At 35.0% G+C, this 12,043-nt stretch overlaps 1 protein-coding gene across 1 annotated transcript in view; it reads right to left on the bottom strand.

The window, feature by feature from the left end:
- LOC127062855 (chondroadherin-like protein) overlaps positions 1-10,607 on the bottom strand; it is an 80,685-nt gene extending 70,078 nt beyond the window's left edge. The window contains exon 1 of the mRNA XM_050991773.1: positions 10,204-10,607. The gene's annotated coding sequence lies outside the window, so the exon portion shown is untranslated. The remainder of the gene's footprint in view (positions 1-10,203) is intronic.
- Positions 10,608-12,043: the final 1,436 nt, after the last annotated feature.

Raw genomic sequence — 12,043 nt, 5'->3', positions numbered from 1 at the left:
TCGATCTTTTATACGATTGCTTGCATACACTTGGGATTTACCGGAGGCAAGTAGAAAGGACGTAGACTCTGATCGATAGAACGCGAAACTTCTTCGACCAAAAGCATTCACCTTCTGCACCCATTGGGAATCGACAACCTGATTTTCCTATCCTTGCATACGTGCTATATAGATATACGCGCGCATGTCAATCAAATACGCGTTAGTTTTATTCAATTCTTTCTAAATTCGACGAAACAAATTCGAAAATTCTCTTTTCGTGATCTGCACGATTTAAATATCACTTTGCTTCAAAGTGATCTTTTTTCTTGATTTTGTCTTTACTGCGAGATTTATCCTCATAGATACATCGAAATTTTTGGAATCCTTCCACGCGATAATTCGATTTTCGTCTAATGACTTTTCTGTACAAAACTACTTTGATTTAAGTAAAATTTTCCATTCGATTGAAACGAGAGAGTATGCCGAAGAGAACAGATTTATTGAAAAATTCGTGAAATTTTCAAAATGGAAAATAGATAATATCCACGTAACTTTATCGGATTATGATTGGAAACGAAGTATCGATTCTCGTCAAGTCTCGGTTACGCTTAGTGAATTAAAACGTTTAACGGTTTATCCTATTACCGACTTAAACACGAGTTTATCATGTAAAAAAATTGGCTCTAAGCAAATACATCGGAAGAATTTCTCGCATTTTTCTACTTAATTTAAGCAGTAAGCCGTTAATTGAGAAAAACTGACTCGTCGTGAAAATTTAACTTTTGCTCTTGATACGAGAACAAATAAATCATTTGTTTCTCCATTCTATCAAGAAAAGCCTTATACCTTTCGAATTACTTTACATCGTATTTACATATATAAAACTCTAAATCCATATCACGTTACTTTTTATTAAAACAAGTTTCATACGTTAACTTTTACCGATTGAAAATCTTCACAGTTAACAGGCTAAGATAGCTCTCGCAACATTGTATATAGGGAGACGCGAAATTGAAAATAAGAGGAAACTTCAGCTCGTTCTTGATCAAGGTGATGAAGACCGAGTTCGTGCTCGATCAACTTTGTGAACATTTAATCGGGGAAGGCGAACAAAATTTCAACTTGTAAAAGTATGGAGAAAGAAGTAGAGAAAGAGAGAGAAAGAATCTTAATCGAATCTAGAATTAACTTCACGATCGTTCGGTTTCGATTCTATTGACGTCACCTTCTTTTTATTTTCCTGAAACAAAATCTGTAATTTATAGATCATCAAATTTAAAGAATCGTTCTCGAGTTTGGAGTAGCATCGCTTGACATTTCTTCGTATTATCATGACGTATCGTCGTACATGACTAATTATATTAATCGTCGTACTTGACGTTCGATAAATCCATTTATTTTTTGTGCAACGATAAGGACTTTCTCTTGAAATTATCAAGAAACTCTCACGGGTATGGTTATATAAAATATGTCTGGCTCTTGTGCTTTTGCGTTTCTCCTTACGGTCGAAGATATCACGGACTTGCAACTCTATTCTCAAAAGTGTTTAGTGTCCTCACGAGAGACATTTCCTTTCTCATTGAGAAAATTTTCCGATGAACTGATGAAATATTCAAAGATCCAATTCGCGATCAAGAAGACGAGTCCAGCACTAAAATCAAATCAGAGAATATAAAATTAATTCAATATGAAAAAAAAAAAAGATAATGAAATCTTTCTCATTACTAGAAACAATTTATCGTGAAATTATTTCCACTAATAACGAAGGCGATTGAATTACAACAGAACGAGGCTAAATTAACGTTAAGTCAAAACAAAATTTCTATCTATCTTCTACTTTACAATTAATTCGATTTTTTCAGTAAATAAAATCATTTAAAAAAGATTAAACATTCTTGAAAACAATTGGAGATGCTTTATTAAAAATTTTCGGAGAAAGCACTTCGCTCGTATCTGAATAAAATTTTTCTATCTCTTGCTGCATAAAAGGATATATGTTCGTGCAATAGCAAAAAAAGTTAGTTATTAAGAAAATAATGTGAAAAGCAAATTATAAGGATATAAAATATAGGATATAAAAATACAGGTGTATTCGTATATCGGAGCATGATAAAGGAAGTCAGTACATAGACATATATCGAAGAACATAAGAATCGCTCCTCTATCTTACAATTTTGAACATTGGATGAATCCAACTGATGTTAAAAGTTACAACGTATGCAATTTCTCTCTACAATTAATAGAATTCCATGGTACCGTACACTCGTATATTCACTCTCTAATTAATATTTCCAATGAAACTCCAAAAAGACAATGGGCCTAGGATCGCGAAACTCGATGCAACTATTTTTCTTGAAAGTTGAAAACAATTACTTTTTTTAGCATTAACATAATACGATTAACATAATATGATTAAAATTTTTAACGGAAGTAAAAGTGTCCCATTTGACGTTTACTATTTCCTCGATAACTTCGTTAATTGGTTGACTCGGTATTTTAGATTTGGTTTTTCTTTAAATATTCTCTTTTCTCAAAGTCCGAATACATCCGTCTTTTACATTCTGTATACCAACTGGATAGGTCAGATAATGCAACTCAAGCGAGGAAATAAAAAGTTGCATACTACCAAATTCTTTTCTATTTAGCTTTTGTTAAAGAAACACGTATACTCTCTCTCTCTCTCTCTCTCTCTCTCTCTCTCTCTCTCTCTCTCTCTCTCTCGCTTTCATTACGGTTAACGTCATTATTGTATATTTAAATACAAATAACAACGCACGTTTTCTACGTTAAAAAATGCAGAAAATCGTGAATAAGGAACAGCTTTGAGCATTGTGACACGGTTTTATTTGAATATTCTGTATTTCTACGTAGGTATACCATGAAGAGAGAAAAAAAGAAAGAGATGAATATCAAAAAAAGCATCGTACGAGTTGGAAAAAGGCAAAGCCATCACAAATGAAAAAACTATAAACGAGAATAATTATTCATTATCAAAAAAACTAACGCGACCACTTTTAGTATTCGTCATGGCCAGTGAACTGCGCCTCCCAAACCCTCCCTTAGTTCTGTCATCATAATGATCAACATAACATTTGCATTATATTATATTAATATTATGAACTCCGCATAATAATTACACTCGTTTTATTCGTTTCTTTATTACCTATGCATTAGGCATGATCACTACTATAATTATTGTATATTTTAATATTAAAATGTGTTTAAAGGCGCAACAATGGGAAAAGATCTACGCTAGAATTAATTTAAACTCAAGACCGAACAAAATCACGGCATAACGAAGTTTCGTGAAATCAGAAACTATCGAGACATAAAACATTTAAAAAAGCAATAAGATATTTCCTATGATAATGTCTAAAAATACTCGGAAAAGTTAAGTTATCCATTCTCTTCGATTTCTATGCTTTTTTCTCATTTCTACTTAAAAAATACAATAGAAATATTTCTTTCTCTCTCTCTCTCCCCCTTTCCGTGTATATATATTATCTTCGATAAAGAAATCACGCGATTATAAACTGTAGCCGCAAAGATATTTTCTTAAGGCTTCAACTGCAATATCCATTTGACTATAGAGATTTCAACGAAGTAATCTCTGATTTTTCTTGGCAAGCCGATATTTTTGAAACGGTTAATCCAAGATGGCATATATATATACACACATATATACAAAAGAATCGAATTTTCAAATAATTTAAGACTCCGAGAGTTTCGCGATAAAAATACGGAATATGAAATGCAAACAAAAATGAGAGAAAGAGAAAAAAACGACATGAAAGGAAAGAAAGAGGAAAAAGGTAAAAACGTAATGAATAAAGAAATAAAGAGAGAAATAAAGAAATGAAGAAAAAAAAAGAAAAAGGAAGTGTAGTATTAAGTATTTTCTTCTTTTCCGTAGTAATTTCTACACACGTGGGAGGCTAGAATTTCTCTTGCTGGTAATCTCAGAAAATACAAAAGATTCTTCTTCTTGCACTTTTTCTCCTCCATTCTCTCGCTTACTCATCTCGCTTTTTCTTACCAAAGAAAAGAACTTGCAAAAATAGTAATAGACCTTGCTGCGCACAGTAGTGCGATTCAAAGAAAGCAAAGTTATCCTTATCGCGAGAAACATACAAAGCATACCATAAACAGAATTCTGGATCACGATGTTCGCTAAACTTCTTTAATTCGCATTCTATACTTTTTTCTACAATCATTTTCTGAAAATTCTCAATCCGTAATTAAAAACATTTCTCCATGCAACGGCGTAATCGATAGGATCTTATCTTTCCTGGAATAGTAATCTCACCGGTATAATTAATAACGTGAGAGAAGCATGCGATTGTTGTTACAATGTGCTTTCAATTTTTTTTTTTTTTAACGCTTTCCCTCGACGTTAGTCGTCTAGCAGAAATCGGTAAAAATAAAATTAATAACGATTTAGGTCAATAAGATAAAACTTCACACAGCTATTGCAATATTTTTCTGTCACGTCATTTTAGGGATAACGAACCGTCAGACTCTACAATTTTATAGTCGGAAACTCTCTCTGAAATGACCTAATAAAACATAAAATAAGAAATCTCGTCAAGAAGTATCCGGACTGAATCTTGCCTCAAGAATCTCTTTCAAGGATTCTTTTCGCATGACTTCACTTATTTCAACCCTCCCACTATTCATTGCTCAAAAAGGCTCTGAAATTCACTTTTAGAATTACGAGACATTATCTTATCTTACCCCAATGAATCTTGCAGATTTCAAGATTTTTACCGCTACTGGAAAATAACGAGGCGATTCGCGAATTAAGAGTTGGAAAATTCTTTAGATTTTAATTTTCTAAAAATGGAAAAGAAAAAGAATTTACTTGCATTTTGTTTCCTTAAAAAAATTACTTTCAAAGAAGCATTTCTTTTTTCGTCACGATCAACGTCTATACAATGTGCCGTTTGCCGTCTAATTTCGCTAACCCGTCTGGACTATAAAGTTCGACGACGCTCGAGAAATAACATTATCAAGGAGAAAGCACAGAAAGGCGAACGCGCCTTTATTGGATCTTAACGAAGAAGAAGATAGAAGAGGAAGAAAAAGAGGGAACCGCCTATAAAAGCAACCTTATATAAAAGTTCGCGAACGAAAGAAAAAAGAAAGAAGAAAAAAAGAGAAAAGATCGCCTTAAAAGCACCTGCTATTTACGCCACTGCGTTCCTACGAGCCGTTGTCCCATCTAATTCGATTTCGATTTCGACCAGCCATATGGACGAACTCTCTTTTCCCCTCCTTCCTATTTCTTCATATAATTCTATACCGTGGGACCTCGACGAAGAGGAGATAATGGAAATATAACAACGACGATATCTATGGAATGTAGAAAAAGTAAACAACTAATTAATAGAATATTTCTAATTAATGGAACAACGGCGGTGTTGTAATATGCCAAGCATGACGCACGCATGTTACGTGTTACCTTCGTAAGAGGTGGCTTTAACAGCAATGCTTTAGCCTTCGGCAATTTAATACCAAAAGCACAATCTCAAAGGTTGTAGGTACCGAATTACTAACACTGAACGTTTGTACCAAATATTATAATTCAGCACAGATGATAGGAATATACACGATCGAAGTTACACTGCTTGCTATTAGATACATATATCTCAGGTTGTACTGTTAAGTGCTACCTCGTTAATATCAACGCTTAAAACGTGACGCGGTCGAATATGATTTGAAACTGACTTGGACTAACTATCCGGGCTGACGATTGGAAAAATTAGAGAAAAGAAAAAAGAAAAAATGGGGAAGAGAAATTTAGGTGCAAAACTTAACGAGGAATGTGAAGGATTAAGTCTTGATTGCTTGATTAGTTAAATCGAATTGTTCGTCTTGTATACGTTTAAATAAACGTTAAGTATACTTCCTTGCACGATGTTACCGCACTGATTTACGACAAAAAAAAATTGTTATTTAATAGGCAGACGGAAGATAAATGTCGTAAGCCGTTTGGCCTACTAATCTGTTTCTTGAATTTGCTATTCGGCCTGAAACATTCCGGAAAACTTCTGGAAAGCGTGTTTAAAGCATAAGTAGGTATAGGCCATGGTCTCTTAGCGCGTTTCGTTCATGCAACACTCGTTCGTGCTAAATAAAGACCGCTTAATAACCTTTAAGAGCAAGTATTTCGTATGACGATAAATTACCTCGAAAGGTGTGCATATGCGCGGCACAAGTTCTGGATTTTAGTTGAGTTGGCAGCAAATCCATTCGTTTCTTCTACTCGGCCGATATAGGTTTTTTAACGAATAAGCGTAAAGAATGAAACGAAAAAGGTAATTTTCTATCTGGAGTAGTGTCGCATATTTTAGTACTAAAATATTGAGGCGCGGAAATAAATATTTTCTGTCTTGTGACAGGCAAAGAGATTCGCGTAATGTAATTTAAAAGATATCAAACGTATGGATCGAGTAAAAAGAGAAAAATTATTTTTTTAAATAAATAATCACTCGAAAGTAATAAAATTACAATTCCCCAGTACGAAAATGAATTATCGATTCATTATCGATAATTAAGTATTCCACAACAGAAAAATGAATTCTTAATAGTCGATAATGAAAGGGAATGAGATGAGATTACGACTACATTTAAGTTCATGCAGCTCAAAAAGTTCAAAGATGGCACGAAGGGAGTAAAGATTTTCAGAATAAAAAATCTAGAGGTTCTCAAATTCAAATATATGAAACTATCCATAAATGGAACACAAATAAGTAATAATCCTAGCGAAATGAAAGAGCTAAAGTAACGTATATTACCACGTTCGTACGTATTATCATATCTGTGTTTATTATCGTGAGAAGGTAATATATATATACATATATACAATATATATTTTATATATATATATGTGTGTGTGTGTATGGGTGTGTAGGATACATTTATGAATCTAATACGACGCACATAAAAGAGAGAGGTAGATTTTATATGTTAATGGGAAAACAAGTTCGATGACAGAGGGATGAAACGGAAACGACCCGTGCTGTAACATCTCCCTGTATTACACAAACAGGGTGACCTAAGAAACACACACCCAAATCAGGACACACCCTTCGTTTTTATCAAAGTGCAATGTCTACATTTTATGACGTATATCGGGTGTAACGAACGTTCAGTAGTATATGCCGAATAAAAAGTAACAGAATTTATCAAACGTAAAACGTTCAGCGTGAAAGGACAATATAAACCGAATAGATATGGTGGATGCTTAAACTGAGACTCTGCTTGATAACACTATCTTCTCCTTATTTATCTCAAAAGAACCTTCGTTCAATTTTTGATATTTCCTGATTTGATTCTTTACAATTAAAATCCATTGATTTACTATCTAACGCGTATTGGAAATTCAATTCAAACGAATTATCGAATCGGGTTTTCGACTGTTCCTTAATTGATATGACAGTAATAATTATGACAGTAACAACCGTTTGCTATTTGCATTGTTTCACAAATTACAGGAGAAGGTAAATGATGATACTAATAACCGATATGACTGGTAAAAGGATTAGAATTTCCGTTCTAATAAGACTCGGATATCGATCGGTTAAAAAGAGAAGGAAATTGCTACGATTCGATACGGCCAATCCATCGACGTATTTTTATATCTGACAGCCTCACGGGAAAAAGAGAAACAGAAGGACGATAGAGAAGATAATATATTACGTGATCATTTATATAATTAGTGACTTGCTAGGTCGTCGCGGAACCGCCCAGCTCGTATTCTCTTTTGCACTCGGTTAGTTATTCGATGTAGTTGGTGTTTACTCTTCTAGGGTGTGAGAAGAGAAGAGATGAAGAGATGCCGCCATTGTTAATGTAAGATAGAGAGAGAGAGAGAGAGAGAGAGAGAGAGAGAGAGAGAGAGAGAGAGAAACGAAAACAAGAAAGAAGGAGAAAAGAAAACTAGAGGTCTGCGAGATAGTGGAAAAAGTTAATATTTTGTTACCGTCCGTATTCGGTACCATAAAGTGGCTAGGATTCACGGAACACAGAAGGATCACCGTAGAAAAAGAATCCGAAAGAAACTTGAAAACACCCGAAGCCACTTGTTACGCTCGCCGACCGATAAGGAATGAACTTCTCGCTTTATGTTACGTCCGGAGCAAGCTTCGTTTGCGAGCCCTTTACGATTACGTTACAAAATAGGAAACTCCTGATGTTTCTTCCAATAGATATATAATGAAATTTGAGAACGAAGATAGAAAATGAATCAAAAAAATTGAATTATTTATTCTATTTAACGAATCAATTTGCTCTTACAAATCGATACCTTCCGACAACGTTTTATTAATCAGAAATCGATTGTTATTTGTATAAATTGAAAAAGTACAAGAACAATGTCCTGTCTATTCGGTTCGATACAAATGAAAGATGAAATATAGTTAAAATTATCGGATGCTGACTCGTCAAAAGCACGAAACGAAGATAAAGAGTAAACAGCTTGTTATTTGAAATATATTATAAAGAGCCACATGACGATATAAAATTTACGATCGAATAATATTAATGATGAAATCTTATTGGAAATCGTATATTCGTACATATGCATTCGAATCTATGGTTTATGACCGACGTGCTCTTGTACCATCGGTAAATTTCAGCTCGCTTATTTTTGTAAATTCGGTACACGCAAAATATATGCACTATATTCCTACATCGTTTAAATGAAATATGAGTATAATTATCTTAACGCTACTTCGTGTTTCTCGTATATACGAAATCGTATACTTGTGTGTACTTGTGTAATACATTTATAGATAATATAAAATTAGTAACGATCGTTGAAGACATTCAAAATGGTATAATCGTGAAATCGTTAATACATGTCAAAGAGGGCGTGTCCGCGAGTAAGATGAAAATAAAGGTAGATATATCTTAATGCAAAACGAACATGCGAAATTACCATTAATATAACCATTTAATCGAATAATTATTATTGGGTGATCAGAAGGTAAGTCCTTAAACGTGGAGTAAACGATAGAACGTGAAACCCTTCGGATTGAATATTCTATACACGAAATCTTTGAGCTTGACTAATTTTAGCTTGATTAACGACGACTATGCATCAATGACAATTTCGTTGGCACTATTATGCATTTGACACAATCGCTTCGTATTTCTCTTAAGTCACGTTCGTTCGAGATATTTTCTTTGTTGCAATTTATTGGCTGGTTCAATTTGTATTTCTCTTCGGAAATTAGCAATTATTCTAATCCGAATCAAAGAAACAAGACGATAACGCAATTTCCATCGTTAACCTGACTTACGAACAATGATACTTTGTTTTTATAAAATTTCTAAGATCTATAAAGCTTATAGAAAAAAAAAAGAAAGAAAAATTGTTCACGACTTCATTTTCACAATTTTGTAGTAGATTGTTCGAAAGAGATAAAACGACAATAGAAACGGTGCTGAATCTCATGCCAATGGGCAATTCTTGCAATTCATAGTAACAGGTGTCTGATTCTTGCCCGTCTCTTCCGTCCGCTCATTGTGAACAAAGGAAGCACCTTCGGATTTCCGTGCTCGACCCTCTCAGCCGACACCAACTATACTACTCTTTTCACTATACGTACGTCGAACCGAAAGCGATCGATCGATATCTTTACAGTGATTTTGAAAGGAAGGAAGAGAAAATAAAGAACGATCGTCACTACTCGATGTAAAGAATCACAATTTCCAATCCAATCGAAACCACAAAATTTCACTCCTTTCTGATCACGAAGGTGCATTCCCAGTTCACTTACTATCTCCTTTCTTCTCGTATAACCAACGAACATTGAATAAAATCGAAAAAGCTCGAATAACCTTTGTAAAAATTGACCTTTCTCCGTGCGAAAGGACACCGAACGGAAGAAAAAACGACAAAGAAAAAAACTGAAAAGAGAAAGAGGAACTTTCTACGATCGTCAAATAACTCAAACCATACCGAATTGAATCGAAAGAAATGAACGTATGAAAAATAATATACGCGTATGGACTGCTAAAAAAATGAAGAAAAAGAAAAGATCGTCGAAGATGTTTCTTTATTATAAACATGATCATTGCAGTACGAATCAGCGAACGGTCTAGAAAAGATATGGAGCTTTCCTCTTTATATTTCACGCACAGGACGATACTCAACGATATATAACTCTTGTCGAAAATATCGATGACGATGATTGGTTTTGATATATCACTGACCTTTCTGTCTTCTCCCGAAGAATCTTCCTTTCCTTAAGCAAGAAGCGCTCAAGAATCGCGTCTCATATCAAACGCGTTTTTTTCTCTCTCTCTCTCTCTCTAGCTTTTCGGATCTAGGTACGAACGATCGAGATCACCGCACACGCGAGAATGAGAGGAGAATTAAACAAAAAGACAGAAGGAAACTGATCGGGATGAGGAGAGAGAGAGAGAGAGAGAGAGAAAGAGACCCTGCGTTATATGCGTACGTGAGACAGAGATAGACAGAGAGAGAGATAGACGAGTCGGACTCGAACGTTTCGTGAAGCTGGGGATCCTCTGAACCCCTGCCGCGCTCTGTATGTCACGAAACACGCGTCCCGACGCGCTCGACGTTGTTTGTGAAGCGGGGAGATGACGGAAAGGAATTAAAAGGGCTACTGGTGGTGGTTGTGCTGCTGCGACAGCAACGCCGACGCGGACGCCGACGTCGACGCCGACGCCGACGGGCCGAGCTCGCAGTTCGCACCTGCGCTTTGAATTCCGACTATTCTCTTTCTCTCTTTTCTATCTACCTATCTATACGTGTCTTCCTTTAACTTTCAGATACGCCTCAACCGTGCCAGTCGACCTGGAGCTTCTCTGCCTTTCTCTCTCATTCTCGTTGCTATTCTCCTTTTATGTACATATATATATATATATATATATATATATATATGTACGCACACACACATATATATATCCATCTTTCTTTATCCACAAGGGAGGAAGGCATCTTCTTTTCTCTCCGTATTTCTTTCTCTCCACCTTTATCTTCAATGTCTGCTCAAATATCTTACTAGTCCGCTTTTCGTTATCTTTCCCCGTACGAACTCCGAGTCGATCATAAGTTCGATTTTCTCTCTTTATTTTCCATCTTACGTCAAATGCTTGAATGGCACGATAGTGTACATAGATTTTAAATTACCTGCGTGTCCTTTAGAACAGCCTTCGTCGAGAATTTATAAAGTTTGCGTATAGCTTGGGGATAGCATAGGGTTACGACCTCCAATAGTTCTCTTTTTCTCTCTTTCTCTTTCTCTCTCTCTCCTCTCTCTTTCCATGTCTCTTTTGTTCTCTTTCTCGTTGAAAGTAGCTTTCGTTCTATTATGTAAAAGTTTGATTGCTCTACCTCAAGCTTTTTATATGTTATAACGCAGATTTCTATGTCAACCTTTAGTGATAAATATATATATATATATATATCATATTTATTATTATTCTCTAAATAACACGATTAGATATTCTTGGAAAGAAATTTCCGATCCGTTTATACCGTAACCTTCATGGTCACGTTCGTACACATACCTCTAGAACGTTAATTACTTTGTTTATGATTTCGAGGAAGAACGATGAAGAAGGCACACGACGAGAGATCAACACCACGACCATTTACTCGTATTACCTTTTATTTCTAGCCAATCTGGTCTTTACTATGAGTCTCGTGATGGTTTCATCTATTTCGGGCATCGCGACTGCATAATAATTAATAACCTTAATTTAGATTTCGTCATTGGAAATTATAGGAATTCGTGGGTTATGGTCGTATTTATACTGAAACTGCTTTACTAACACGTATCGAGCCTATAAAGATAAGAATTGGCTATAAAGCGTGAATCACAAATTGTTTGTAATTAACTTAATTACGGTCGGACGACAAAAACCGTATCGCGAATAATTACCGTTTGGAGACAGCGATAATAATCTTTGCGTAACTCGTTAATCACGAGACGCCATTTAGAAGCGAAAAAAGAGAGGAAATATTCCCGTTTCTCGATCGTTTCTTTTATGACTTTTCTACTGCGTGATCAACGTGTAATAT

Source organism: Vespula vulgaris, chromosome 3 (assembly GCF_905475345.1).
Source record: "Vespula vulgaris chromosome 3, iyVesVulg1.1, whole genome shotgun sequence".
NCBI classification, from domain to species: domain Eukaryota; kingdom Metazoa; phylum Arthropoda; class Insecta; order Hymenoptera; family Vespidae; genus Vespula; species Vespula vulgaris.
This window is presented reverse-complemented; position numbering and strand designations above follow the sequence as displayed.